This window comes from Hevea brasiliensis, chromosome 14, assembly GCF_030052815.1.
Source record: "Hevea brasiliensis isolate MT/VB/25A 57/8 chromosome 14, ASM3005281v1, whole genome shotgun sequence".
Taxonomy (NCBI): domain Eukaryota; kingdom Viridiplantae; phylum Streptophyta; class Magnoliopsida; order Malpighiales; family Euphorbiaceae; genus Hevea; species Hevea brasiliensis.
This window is the reverse complement of record NC_079506.1, coordinates 28,529,000-28,543,951: the sequence shown is the minus strand read 5'-3', so window position 1 is coordinate 28,543,951 and position 14,952 is coordinate 28,529,000.

The following is a 14,952-nucleotide window of genomic DNA, read 5'->3' as shown; positions in this document are numbered from 1 at the left end:
AATCCAAGTAATCAAATTGAGTTTAATGCCATCATTGAAACCAAATCAAGTCCAAAACAACTATGGTGTAACGCCCTCACTTTAGATAGTGTGTACATTCTACTGTTTCAGTGACTAAGGTCTGTCCAGATAGCCAGAATGTATAGAACTATATGTAAACTAGAGTGAGGAGTCATAAATAGTTTAAATAATGACAAGAAAAATTTAGGAAAAATTTAAGTAATTAAATGAACGAAGGTTAAATGAGCCGTAGCTCCGGCGATGAGTAACCCTAATGGGAAACGACTATGAAGACATTTGCCGACCCTAAACCTGAAGGGAAACCCTGTGAAATAATTTTTGGGACTCTAGTGAAGGATTATTGAGGCTTAGATGGCAATAGAATGCCAAGGAAATGCTAAGAAAATTTTGTAAATCGGTATATACAATTTTAACTCGATAAGCTAAACGAAGGGCATTTTGATCATTTCACCTTCAGAGATAATTTTTGACCAACTTGTCCATTTAATTAAGTGAGGTATATGACATAAAATGTGAATAAATATTGATGAAAATTTATTAAAAATAAGTAAAAGAAAGAAGAAAGAAAAAGAAAACAAAATGAAATTAAAATTCAATTATGACATAAGCATGAGTCATGATGATGCAATTAAAATTTTTCCAAGCAATCATATTTGGACAAACTTAAGTATAAAAGCCAAATTAGAGATAATTGAAACAAAAAAAATCCATTTCCTCTTCTTCTCTAACCTTGGCCGAAACCCACCTCTTTATTCCACCATTGATGCACTTTCATCAAAGCTTGCCAAACCTTGATTTTTCACCATAAAACCTATAATTTCCTTCAATAAAACTTGTCACCTACTCTTGCTAAGGTGTTTAGTAGCCAAGAAAAGCAAAGAAAGTGAAGATTTAACAAAGTTATAATTGGCTCACTTCAAGGTTAGTGCCAAATCCTTTCCTTCTCTTTTTATATTCTTGGTTAGGACTAAGAATTGAGTTAGAAATTGAAGGAATTGAACCAAAATATACATGTTAGGGTACCTATACATTTTCGGTAGCCATGAATGAAAGATGGTTTTGATGAATTTTAATGGAATTAAAGTGTGTAGTGATGGCCTATGATGAGACTATATGCATTTAAATCTTGATTTTTCATGTATGGTGTAAAATGGAGAAATTGAGAATTAGGGTTTGAGAAAAATTAGAGTTTTGCCAATTTGTTGGTGAATTCATGTTCTAATGGTCAATTAGTGACCATTTGGCATGGTTTGCCCATAAAATGAAGTTTGTTGTGGCATTGGATTATGAATTGGGGTGCTGCCCTTTTGTGCCAGAAATTCTGGACTTGAGTCCAGTGGGTTTGGGCAGCCATAACTTGGCTTGTGTAGCTTCAATTGGTATAATTCCAATTGGAGGTGAAATTAGGGACATAATGCCATATTTTTTATGAACGGACCCTACTCAGAAAACCAACTTAAAGTGACCTAGAATTTGCTTAAATCTGGGTATCCCAATTCTGGACCTGGAAAATGGCCAAATGAACAGTATTTGTTCATATGGCCATAACTTTGTGTAGAGATGTCCAAATGACCTGATTTTTGAACCCATGGAAAGCTTAGATAGTGTAGAACAACTTTTATGAAGAATAAAAACTCAAATTCTGACCATAACCTATTTGAATTGCTAGCAAAATTTAGGACACCAAAACTGCCAGAACTAAATTTGCCCAGAAAATCTGGGAATGGACCAATCCGGCCAGTTATGGTAAAAATGATATAACTTGAGCTACAAAACTCCAAATGGAGTGATTCAAAAAAGGAATTAAAGAAGACACATTAAGGAACAACTTTGATGAAGAAAGTTTAGCCAAATTTCCACTGTAGATTGGTCCAATGGAACAGTAAACCTAATTAACCAAATCTGAATTTTTGAAATTACTTCCAATGAGCTTTGAATTGAAATTGGCAACTAATGCCAACAAATGTAAAATCCAAAATGTGGTATTTTGATGGAATTAGAACTTGCATACCTATAAATTATGAAAAATTCAATATTTTTGCATGAATAGTAAGGTGAATAGTAACCACCAAACATCAAATGCAAAGAATTAAACAATTAACTTTGTCAACATGCCCTAGTATGCCTAGTATGATTGGTTTGGATAGGTTGGCATGCCAATAGGGTTCCGATAGTAGTACTGCATATGGCTTCGTGCCATTTTGTGATTTATGGCATATAGTGCCATTTTGTGATAGTATGGCTTTTGGCCATTTTGATACTCTTGATATATTTAGCTTTGTGCCCGATGATTATTATGACTTATTAGCCATTCTGCTGTACACCTGGCAGACACTTTGTGTTCGATGGTGTGACGGCCCGAGGTACTTGATACCCAGTGCTAGTTTACCTATTTATCCAGTCTAGTAAACTAGTATAGGTTACTTGGGCAACCAAAATAAGTTTTAATAATTTATTACCAAATAACGAATATAAAAAGTACTAAATTAATAATATTACTAATAATTACCAAATTCAGTCTGCATGAAATAAAAACATAATTTCTGCATATTTATTTATTTAGTTTATTTTTATTTTATATTGGCACCACTAAGCTGTATTGCTTAGCGCATCGCTTTTTGCCACGTGTAGGTACTAGAGACACAGATAGGGAGCCCAGCAGACCTCAGACTGGGTGAAAGTCCAAATCTACATTAAGTCCAGTGTCACCTCCACTACAGTGCATATTGGGTAGGACCCATTAGGCTTTGTCAGTAGTTTTGCATTTTGTAGTTATGTATTCATTTTGTATTGTAAATTATGAACCTATGTAATTATTGTAAATTATGCAAATTAATGAAGATTGAGTATTTCTTTTATGAATGTGATGATAAATTTATTTATGTATAGAATGTTTGAAATTATGAATGGCAATGTTAAGATGAAGTATTTGGAATAGAATATGAGAAAGAATTTACATTATTGAGATTATATTACTGAGATTCTAAACAGGTGGGATGCATCAAAATCGTTAATAAATTAGGGGAAACTCCATCGGATTCTCCAGTAAATAAATTGACCCAAAGTCATTAAATAAAACGTGAATACTAGAAAATATAATAAAATAAATTAAGATGCTCCGGCACCTAGTGTGACATGCCTCGCTTGGCTACACTGTAGACGGGTAAGGGGTGTCACATATGGCACTTAAGATTAGGTCATATTGCAGAAGATAGGATTATAAAATTGGAGAAAATAAGGATTTTATATTCATTAGGTTCTGAACCTACTCCAACCTATGAATTCTGTCTTCAGGGCAAAATTATTAGATCACTCTTTGTTGGACAAGGATTAAGTGTTAAAGAAGTTTTGAAACTAGTTCATAGTGATGTATGTAGCCTATTTAAAAAAAAATAGCAAGAGGCAGGTTTTGCTACTTCATTACCTTTACATATGATAAATCAAGGTATGGATATTTGTATTTGATAAAATACAAACATAAATACTTTGAAAAGTTCAATGAGTTCTTAAAGAACATGACATTATTTCTTAGTTAACTCCTCCTGGAATGCCATAATTAAATAGTATATCTGAAAGGAGAAATCATACTCTATTGGATATGGTACGAAGTATGATGAGCTTTACCGACCTTCCAATCTCCTTATGGGGATTTGCATTAGAAACAACTTTATATTTTCTTAATTATGTCCCTTTCAAATCAATCTCTTCCACTTCATATGAGTTATGGTATGGAAGGCAATCAAGTTTTAAACATGTTAAGATTTGGGTTTGTCTAGCTCATATAAAAAAGCTAAAGACTGATAAATTGGAACAAAATCAGAAAAGGGACAGTTTGTTAGATATCCAAAAGATAGTTTTGGATATTATTTCTATATTCCTTCTTCACAAAGATTTGTGATAAGTAGAAATGCTATTTTTCTTGAGTAAGAGTTTATTCAAGAAGGTTACAAAGGAAGAAATATAGAATTAGAATTAGAGAATTCTGACTAACGAACGGATAAAATGGATATTGATCCATGCAGTGAGCCTACACCTATTGATGATATCTCCACATCAATTCCTCGAAGATCAAGTAAAATATCTCATACTCCAGATAAATATGAATTTCTTCATGAGAATGAACAAGAGTTGTTTGTTCATGAAGAAATTGATCATGGTAATGATCTTATGACCTATAAAGAAGATATATCAGATATAGACTCTTCAAAATGGATTGAAGCCATAAAATCTGAAATAGATTCCATGTATAAGAATCAAGTTTGGGATCTTATAGACCTACCTGAAAGTATTGCACCAATAGGAAATAAAGGGTTTTCAAGCGAAAAATTGGCTCTGATAGAAAGGTATAGACCTACAAAGCAAGGCTAATAGTGAAAGGGTTTCGCCAAAGGCAAGAGATTGATTATGAAGAAACTTTCTCATCTGTAGCCATGTTGAAATCCATTAGGATTCTATTGACAATAAAAGCATATTATGATTATGAGATTTAGCAAATGGGTGTCAAAACTACTTTCCTTAATGGATACATGGAGGGAAACATTTGCATAGAACAACCTAGGGTTTTTGAATCTAAGGATGGTTCTCAAGTAAGCAAGCTTAAAAGATCTATTTATGGTCTAAAATAAGCTTTGAGGAGTTAGAATATTCATTTTGATGAAGCCATTATATCTTTTAGTTTTATTAAAAATGAAGATAAGCCATGTGTGTACAAGAAGGTTAGTGGGAGTGCACTCACTTTCCTTATCTTGTACGTGAATGACATATTATTAATGGGTAATGATATTAGTATGCTAAAAACTATAAAAATCTGGTTGTCTAATTCTTTCTCGATGAAAGACTTAGGAGAAGCAACCTATATTCTGGGAATTCATATTTATAGAGATAGATCGAAAAAAATAATAGGTTTGCCCTAAAGTTTATACTTGGAAAAGGTGTTAAAAAGTTTTAACATGCTTAATTCCAAAAGAGGATTGTTACCTATAAGGCATGGAATCCACTTTCCAATGAAATGTCTCCAAAAACACTTGAGGAAAGAGAAAAGATGGTAAGCATTCCATATGCTTTGGCAATTGGAAATCTAACGTATGCTATATTGTGTACAAGGCTAGATATCACTTATGCTATTATTTTGACTAGCAGGTTTTAATCCAATCTAGGTTTAGAATACTGGACTGTAGTAAAGTTCCTTAAGTACTTGAGAAGAACTAAAGATTTACTCTTGATATATGGAGGAAGTGATTTACAACTAGATGGATTTATAGATTTTGATTTTTCAATCAGATGTGGATGATAGAAAGTATATATCAGGTTTTGTGTTTATATATAATGGAGGTGCAGTTAGCTGAAAAAGTTCCAAGCAGACAACAACTATAGATTTCACTACAAAGGCTGAGTATATTGCTGCATCTGATGCTACAAAAGAAGCTGTTTGGGTAAAAAAGTTTATTACAAAACTTGGTGTGGTTCCTTCAATTGTGTCACCAATTCCTCTATACCGTGACAACAATGGTGCTATTATTCAAGCAAAGGAACCCTGGCCTCACTAGAAATCCAAAAACATAGAAAGATGCTCTCATATTATCAGAGAAATAGTTAGGAGAGGCGATGTAGCCATGCAGAAAATAGCTTCAGTTGATAACCCAGTTGATCCATTCACCAAGGCCATGACACAAAATCAGCTAGATCGATATTTTGAGAAGATGGGTCTAAGATTTTGTAATGATTGGCTCTAGTGCAAATGGGAGATTGTTTGTAGTATGCCCTAAAGTACATTATAAAACTATATCTTGTAAATATTTATTTCCTTTTTAATGGAATATATTCTTTTCTTTTAAATTTAAATGGTTTAAATTTAATTGAAAGTATCCTTCAATAACTTGTCAAATGTTTCATTCTTAAAGTGTTAAGAATATGAGTAACACAACATTCTGGTACAAGTACTATAAATTATGGTTTGCAGTTTTAGATACTTCACAGGATAAGATTTATCCATATAAATTGTCATATTTGTTTATTTCCATGATTAGTATAGATACTAGTGATATGGAATGGTATGTCTCATACCATATAATAAACAAATTGGGCACTTATAAGATAAGTAGGCTAAACCAATGATGTAAGATGATATGTACATGGAGTTTACTCTTATCAATACATAATCATCTATATCATAATAGTATATATAATCTCTTGACCCAAGATAACACAGTTATCTTGTATATAGGTGGTTTGAGCTTGATGTTGCTTTCATGCTTATACTAGGTATGAGTATATGAGCATGTGTTGGCTCCGACTAGTTATATATGGAGATAGGTGTCTGTCAAGATGGGATACGTTACCCTAAGTAAATAGGGATAAAATCCTATGTCCATTTAAATTATTCTTGATAAGTCAAGTTTCTAGCAAGAACAGATAGACTTAGTCAGAAAAGAGTTTCTGACTGAAAAGTTTCATTAATCAAGAATTAGAATTAAAATGAGGACATATGATTCTAAGCAATACGAGTTTGACATAAACCATGATTCTAGATAGAATCAGGATTTTGCAACTGAGAGATTTTAGTGCATAGTATGTATAATCATGATTCATGAATTAGGGAATAATTCATAACTAATTGGGTAGTCATGGTTTATTATATTAAATATCAACCATAATTTTTGAAAACTTAAGTGAAAAGGGAATTTCATTTTGAGTATTGAATAGTTTCAATGATATTAAAGAGTTAATATTATTTTTATTGTTAATTAATAATGAATCTAGTAAGTCACATACATAAGAACAATTTGACTAAAGCAAAATTAATTTGATTAAATGGTTTAATTAATTAATTAAATTAATATATTTAATTTGCAATTAGATTACAAAGTCCCTAGCATGATTTAAAACTAAATTTATCTATAGAAGTGTTCAAGTTAATATTTAAAGCATTTAAATATAAAATTTATTAGTTTAGCATAAGGTAGGAAATTAATTTTGGTTAATTTGACTAATTTTCACTTGGTCAAAGGAGAGAGAAAATGCTTGATTAATTAATATTTTTCATATACTAATTAATTGAAATTTTAATTTCTTAATTATCTAAGTTTGAAAAGTGGTCAAATTAAAGTTAGAAAACTCATTTTAAAATTAAATCAAATTTGGACACTTGTAAGCTTATTAATAATTAAGGAAATTAAAATTAATAAAAGGAGATAAATATGGAAAAAGTAGAATAATCTTCTTTTTCGTCTTAAGTTTGCCATCCACTCTCTCTCTCCTCCATAACCAATTTTTCTTCCTTCCTTGTTTAATTCAAGAGGTTAAGTGTTATAACTCTTGAATTAAAAGTTGAGAAAGTATTTCTCTATATTTCTGTACAAGTAAAACCTAGAAAACCCTAATCTTCTTCTTCTTTCTAACTTGGCCGAATCAAAAGAAGAACAAAGGTTCAATCAAGAGAGCTTTGGTCTTCTTGTTTGTGTGGACAAGCTAGAAGATCAACAATTGGTGGTCTTTACACACCGAATTTGGTGTTGGATTAGATTCTGCGCCTAAGGGTTAATTTTCCCTAAACTTTACCTTGTTATATTTGGGGTTTTTATTTTCTAATGGCAATTAGGCTAGTTAGCAATTGAAAAATAATTTATTATGACCAAATTATGTATTTTATAATAGCATAAATGATTTATGTGTTGTATGAAACCCTAGGGTTAACAAAATTTAAAGTTGCTAACTTTGCACCCTTTGGTGCATTATTCTTTCAGTTACAGCAATATCCTCACCTATTTTAGGTATGTCAAGCTATGTTTGTGATGAATGTTTATGTTTGATGTTTGCTATGTTTTTTAACATTGAAGGATGAATGTTCCTAAGCGTGGAGGGGGGGGGGGTGCGAAATGTAACAACCACTAATTCTTGACATTGGAATTCCTATTGTGGATGGGAAATTCTGATAAAATCTATGGTTTCACGAATAAGGGAAATATTGTTAAGTTTTATATGTATGATATGACATGTTAAAAATGTGTTCAAGAATGAAAATATTTTAATTGTTTTCACCAAGAAAAGTTTTAAGTGTTATTTTTGGGCAGAAAGAACTTCAGCAGTTGAAAGTTGGACTTTCGACAATGAAGTCTTTTTTACTATTCAAATATCTTTTTGGACAAAATAAACTCTGGCAGCTAAAAGCCCCTTCGATAGTAGGGGTATAAATAACACATTTCAGTTTAAATTTCAAAGAAAAAGTGATTTTCTTCTCTCTCTCTCTCTCTCTCTCTCTCTCTCTCTCTCTCTCTCTCGCAGTTATTGTTGCATGCAAAAGAGTTTTTGTTGAAATTTCTTAGATTTAAGAGCTTGAATATTTGACCTTGGTTGGGGGAGCTTAGAATTCAATAATTATTAAAGTATTATCAAACCTCTCAATCAATCTTGAGTTCAAGGGAGAAAGGTACTTTTTGCTTCTTTTCTTTTATTTTTCAGTATAGTTTTAGGTATGTACACATAAGTAGGAGGTAACAAATAGTTTTGCAAGTAAGATTTGTATAGTTTTTAAACTTTTTTTTTTTGAAGGTAATTGCATGCATGAGGGTCTTATGTGGAATGCAATGATACGTTTTGTTATGAGTTTTTCTTGAGAAGTCTATAAGCATGAATTGGTTAGATTTTGAACAATGTTATGTTAAGTGAGTTCACTGGATGATTTGTACTCTGATGTTTTAAAGGAAGTTTGAGAAAACCTCAATTTTCACTTTTTAATTTGGATGCATGTGTGTTTCTTTGAGGTTTTTGAGTTGATAGAGGTCCTAGATTATGCATTTGTTTGGTTGGATCATGTTTGGGAAGCCTTGAGATGGTTTTTGAGGTTTGGAGGGTAAGCTTGCTGTAGAATTCAAAGTTGGGAATTCTGAAAATTTACAAGTTCAGCTACCAAAGACCATTACTTCCGCAGCTGGAGTGGCTATGGTCTCTCTAGAAATTTTTAGGTTTGGCTACCGAAACCTAAGACTTTGGTAGCTGTAGTTACCACAGCCTAAATAGGGCATTTTAAGTTCAGACTTCATTAGCTGAAGTCCATTACTTCGATAGCCGAAATTAATTCTGCCAGCCTTATTTTCCTTTTTGTTCTAAGGCTCCTAAACTTGTTTTTATAATCCAAAAGGACCTAGAATAAGATGTTTAGTATATGTATAGAGTTTTTTTAGCTCCAAATAACTTTTTAGGATCTGATGTTTATAGGAACGGACTTGAAGGACTCGGGAAGCTAAGGATCCAAGGATAATTACCATTCGTGTCAGGTGGTTGATATGATACAAGAGGTGAGTAACACTAATCCTAATGAATGTAACTTATTTAATTGAAAGCATAATCAACCACATGCAGCATATCATTATTTATTAGGATATATGTATCTAGAACACGAAGATGTTGCATTTATGCATAATTACTGTTGATGTCGATGGACATTGGATGACCCTACCACTAGTTTCCCCCATGATACAAATATGTTATATGTTCATGATCATGAATGATATGACATGATATGATGTGGTAAAACCAGGTGAAGCCTAATAAGCCCCTGACTCACTATGTTTTTAAACGGAAGTCCTAAAGAGCCTCAGTATGAGCCGGGCACATTGAAATTATTATGTATTTAAGCAGAAGTCCTAAGGAGCCTCTGTATGAGCCAGGTGCATGGATATGGGAAACCACTGGCAATAAGTCCATCTTATGTGAAATGTTTATTATATGAAAAACTCATGTGATTCATGCATTGCATTTTTATGAAATGAATAACATGACAAATTTATGTTTGGTTAGTTTACTCACTCAGCTTTTTGAAGCTTACACCATTCCTTTAACTCTAGATGCAGAGTTGGAAGGATAGAGGTGTCTTTTAGGAAAGTTAGCATATGAGAGGCTATAGAAAGTTTTATGTGTTTTGAGTTTATAGAATGGACATGTAAATTATAATGGTTAGATATTGTGCTTGGCTATAAAGAATTATACTATGTACTATTTAATTTTAGATATGCATGTAAGTTTACCTTAACCTTTAAGCATATTCATATGTAAGTTTACCTTAACCTTTAAGCATATTCATTAACTTTTCATGATGTACAAAAGGAGTACACTTTAGTAGTTATGTATGATAAGAGGGGTTCAAATTCTGAACCATTTAAAACAAAAATGATTATGTTTCAATGTAAATGCTAAAGTGTGATTGATTACGAATTGATTAGGTTTTGCTATATGTATTGAATGAGCTTACGATTAATAGGTTTTAGGCTTGCTATGGGTTTCAACAACCTTAAGCTGACCTGATCTCTAGTGCAGGCAACGGCCCTTGATTGGGTCATTACAATCTTCATGCTTGTGCTTGAACTTTTTAAATCTCCAAACTTAATCTTAGGTGTAACTTGTTTCTTTCTTGGAAAAAAAAAATCTCACATCATTAACTTTGATTTTGCATTAAGAGGTCCACCTCAATTTCAACTTTCTTGCATCTTTCATATTGCGTGTGCGACTTTTATATGTCGCAACCGCTCCACCTTCAACCAAACTCACCAAGATCATCCCTAAGCTCTAATATTAATTGTTGTGCACCATAAAAGCATATAAACTACAAATAAATAAAGCAAATAAGCCACGATAATAAAATTTATATGGCTCACCCTGTAACACCCCCTACCCGATCTACAGTGAAACCAAGCAAAGGAATGCCACATTCTGTGCACGGAGCACCTAAACTTGTATTAGAACAATTTTCTTTCTTAATATTTACTTTTTAATTTTTAATCATAAATTTCAAAGGGAAAAACTACAAGAGTTTCCCCTAAATATATAATATTCACCTGTTAATACACTTCTTAATAATAATATTTTCAATCTCCAAGTTCAACAATATTGACATAACATATATTCTAGCATAAACTTGTAAATGTAACAAAATATATTTATACTTAAATTTATAGTCAAGTAAATTGAATTTATGTCATGTGTTTTTAGTACATGGCAAAATGGGCATACAAACATGAGTGACAAAATACATCTATTATTGGTAGTGCATCTACCATAAAGTCTAAGTATGAGGTGACTTTGGACTTTCCTGCAGATCCACTCTCTCCTCTTCTTTCTCTCTATCTACTCTTTACCTTTTGTGCCTGTGCGAGGAAAAATCTACGCGCTAAGCTTTATAGCTTAGTGGTGCACTCTTAATCTAAAAAAAAATAAAAGCAAAAATATTGTTCAAAAATAAAGAAACTCAAGATATCAAGTTTATGACCATTTCCATAACATGAAATTTTTAAAGTTTCAAGGTTTAACACAATTCTCATTATATTTGTGCACATTCTCTTAATTAAATCACATTTTAAAATTCATTATGTGCCCACAATAACCTATGACAGTATTGTATGGATTGGATATGGGACTCTCGATACTGAACACTCGGTATCTCTGACCGGTTTAACAATGGGCACTCGGTGCCTCTATAAAACTGTCAACATAAACTCCCGATACTGAACACTTGGTGTCTTTGACCAGTTCAACAATGGGAACTCGGTGCCTCTAATAGTCATTCATCAATCCAGTAACATAATTAATGCAGTATTGCTAATAATGTCCCCTATTGGCCTGCCAATCTATCCAAAACTATAATTCACTGTCTAGGTTTACCCGAGCTTAATAAGGGAATTATCATTTTCATTTTCACATAATGTAATCAACAATACTTGTATACACATAAACTTTTTCCACTACCATATTTTATATCGCATGCATTTAAATTTCATACATTTATACAAAATTTACACATATGATAACCATTGTCAAATTCCAACAAAAATCAAACTTTATACATTACTTTTCTCAAGCATTTTGACCTAGTAGTTGCAGGAATTAAATTCAACTTTCTTCATGAGATTTTTAAATCTACGTCTTAAATTTAATATAGTTTTTGAATCACTTAATTTGGATTCAAGGATTAAAAGTTATGATCAATTAATCAACAACTGTTCTTAAGCAAAATTTCAACTTCAACAGTTACAGGGTAGATTCTGGACAAAATATGGAGTTTAGATTTGAATAAGTTGCAATCAGATTTTGCCAATTTATTCTCCATGAAAGTTGATCCCTGAGATCTTAACTTTCCAAAAAAATAAGAATCACCTCATTTAGAGTTTCCTAGGGTAAATTATACCTATTTTACTCTAGACAGTCCAGAATGCACTATTACCCAGTTCCAGATCCTATGCCCTATCTTCTAACCAATTTTAAGGTCATTTACACACAATTTTGGGCAGCATTCCTTTATGAAAGTTTTAGTCTTATGTTTTAACTTTCATTTACCATAAATTTCATGTCATTTGAAATTATAGCATGCAAATTATAGGCCTATGAATCATTACTGTTCTAAAATTTCAAGTCAATTTAGGTAAACAAGGCAGCAAAGTTAAAATTCCACCAAAAATTCTAACAACAGGGGTTTCATGGCATCTTTTCAAGAATTGAACTTTCATATGTCTAACTTTCATATGTCCATTTCAATCTCTAATTTGGATCATATCAAAATCAGGGCTACAACTCAATTTGTGAATGAAAGTGTGCAAACTGTTCCAGACTCCAGTCACAGTCAGAACAGTAACAGGAAATGCAAGAATTTCACCATGCAGCTAACAAAATCAATTTTTGGCCATAACTAAAAAGTTTTAGGGTATTCATTTAAATTTCCAATGGTTTAAGAATCACCCTATTTCAAGTTCTGGAGCATAAGTTATAGACTTTCAAAGTCGGGTGTCCTGCTTCTAAAAATCATCAAGTCAGTTTTCCAAATTTAAGCAACAAAAAGTTTTGCCCTCAACCACCATCTTAGCTGGGGAATTAGGCCTAGCACAAAACTAAAAAGTCTTGAAGCATTCATAAAGGTTTTCATAGACATAAAGATCATAGAAATCTAACTTTTCTAGCTCAAGTTATGAGCTTTTAAGTGTGACTGGTTTTGCAGGCCTACTGGCAAAACTAGGGTTCCATCACCCCTACTAACTATCTTTCTCACAACCTTATATTTCCCCCTTATCCCTAGTGATATCCTTACTCAAACTTGATAAAAAATAAAGATTATAGCACTAACCTTAAGGGAAAACCAGCTGCTATCCCTTTCCTTTCAAGGCCTCCACCAAATCCCTCAAGGAAAGTAGACTCCTTCAAGCTTGAATCACTAGTTCTTCTTGCTTCCTTGCTTATGCCTTCTAAAAATAGTTTGATCTAGGATTTTTGCTGAATTCTTTCCTTCAAATTTAAGAGAATATGGCTGTTAGAAGAAGAAAATATGAAGAGGAGAAGGGTGAAGTGAGTTGGCCGGCTGGTTTAAGGAGGAAAGAATAAGGTTGTTTATATTTGCTTTTAACCATTGGTCCTTCATCCCTTTATCCAATGGTCCATAAGATGTTTTCTATTATTTTTAAATTTTTTTCAAAACTTTATAGTCTATTTAAGGTAGTCCTCTAACCTTTTATTTATCTCTAATTAATTCATTTTAGTCCTCTAACTCTTAGTAGCCAACTTCCTAGGTATAAAAGGAAATAAGTGTACACCCACTTAGTTTGCCACTTATGTGAATACTTTTACTTCTTTTCATTTCTTTGACTTATTAATTCATAATTATACCTTAATTAAGTCTTAATTAAAAGTTTTACAAAGTTCTACATGAATTGAAGTAGTAAACAGACCCAAAATACCCAAGAAAAGTAGACTCCTTCAAGCTTGAATCACTAGTTCTTCTTGCTTCCTTGATTATGCCTTCTAAAAATAGTTTGATCTAGGATTTTTGCTGAATTCTTTCCTTCAAATTTAAGAGAATATGGCTGTTAGAAGAAGAAAATATGAAGAGGAGAAGGGTGAAGTGAGTTGGCCGACTGGTTTAAGGAGGAAAGAATAAGGTTGTTTATATTTGCTTTTTACCATTGGTCCTTCATCCCTTTATCCAATGGTCCATAAGATGTTTTCTATTATTTTTAAATTTTTTTCAAAACTTTATAGTCTATTTAAGGTAGTCCTCTAACCCTTTATTTAGCCCTAATTAATTCACTTTAGTCCTCTAACTCTTAGTAGCCAACTTCCTAGGTATAAAAGGAAATAAGTGAACACCCACTTAGTTTGCCACTTATGTGAATACTTTTACTTCTTTTCATTTCTTTGACTTATTAATTCATAATTATACCTTAATTAAGTCTTAATTAAAAGTTTTACAAAGTTCTACATGAATTGAAGTAGTAAACATACCCAAAATACCCAAGGAAAGTAGACTCCTTCAAGCTTGAATCACTAGTTCTTCTTGCTTCCTTGCTTATGCCTTCTAAAAATAGTTTGATCTAGGATTTTTGCTGGATTCTTTCCTTCAAATTTAAGAGAATATGGCTGTTAGACGAAGAAAATATGAAGAGGAGAAGGGTGAAGTGAGTTGGCCGGCTGGTTTAAGGAGGAAAGAATAAGGTTGTTTATATTTGCTTTTAACCATTGGTCCTTCATCCCTTTATCCAATGGTCCATAAGATGTTTTTTATTATTTCTAAATTTTTTTTAAAACTTTATAATCTATTTAAGGTATTCCTTTAACCTTTTATTTTTCCCTAATTAATTCACTTTAGTCCTCTAACTCTTAGTAGCCAACTTCCTAGGTATAAAAGGAAATAAGTGTACACCCACTTAGTTTGCCACTTATGTGAATACTTTTACTTCTTTTCATTTCTTTGACTTATTAATTCATAATTATACCTTAATTAAGTCTTAATTAAAAGTTTTACAAAGTTCTACATGAATTGAAGTAGTGAACAGACCCAAAATACCAATTTTTAGCCACTTCCTAGGGGAGTTACTCATCGCTGGGACTTGTGTACATTTAACTGATTTCTAATCCATTTCTTTTATTTTCCTTCAAACTTACATGATTTTTGTTAAA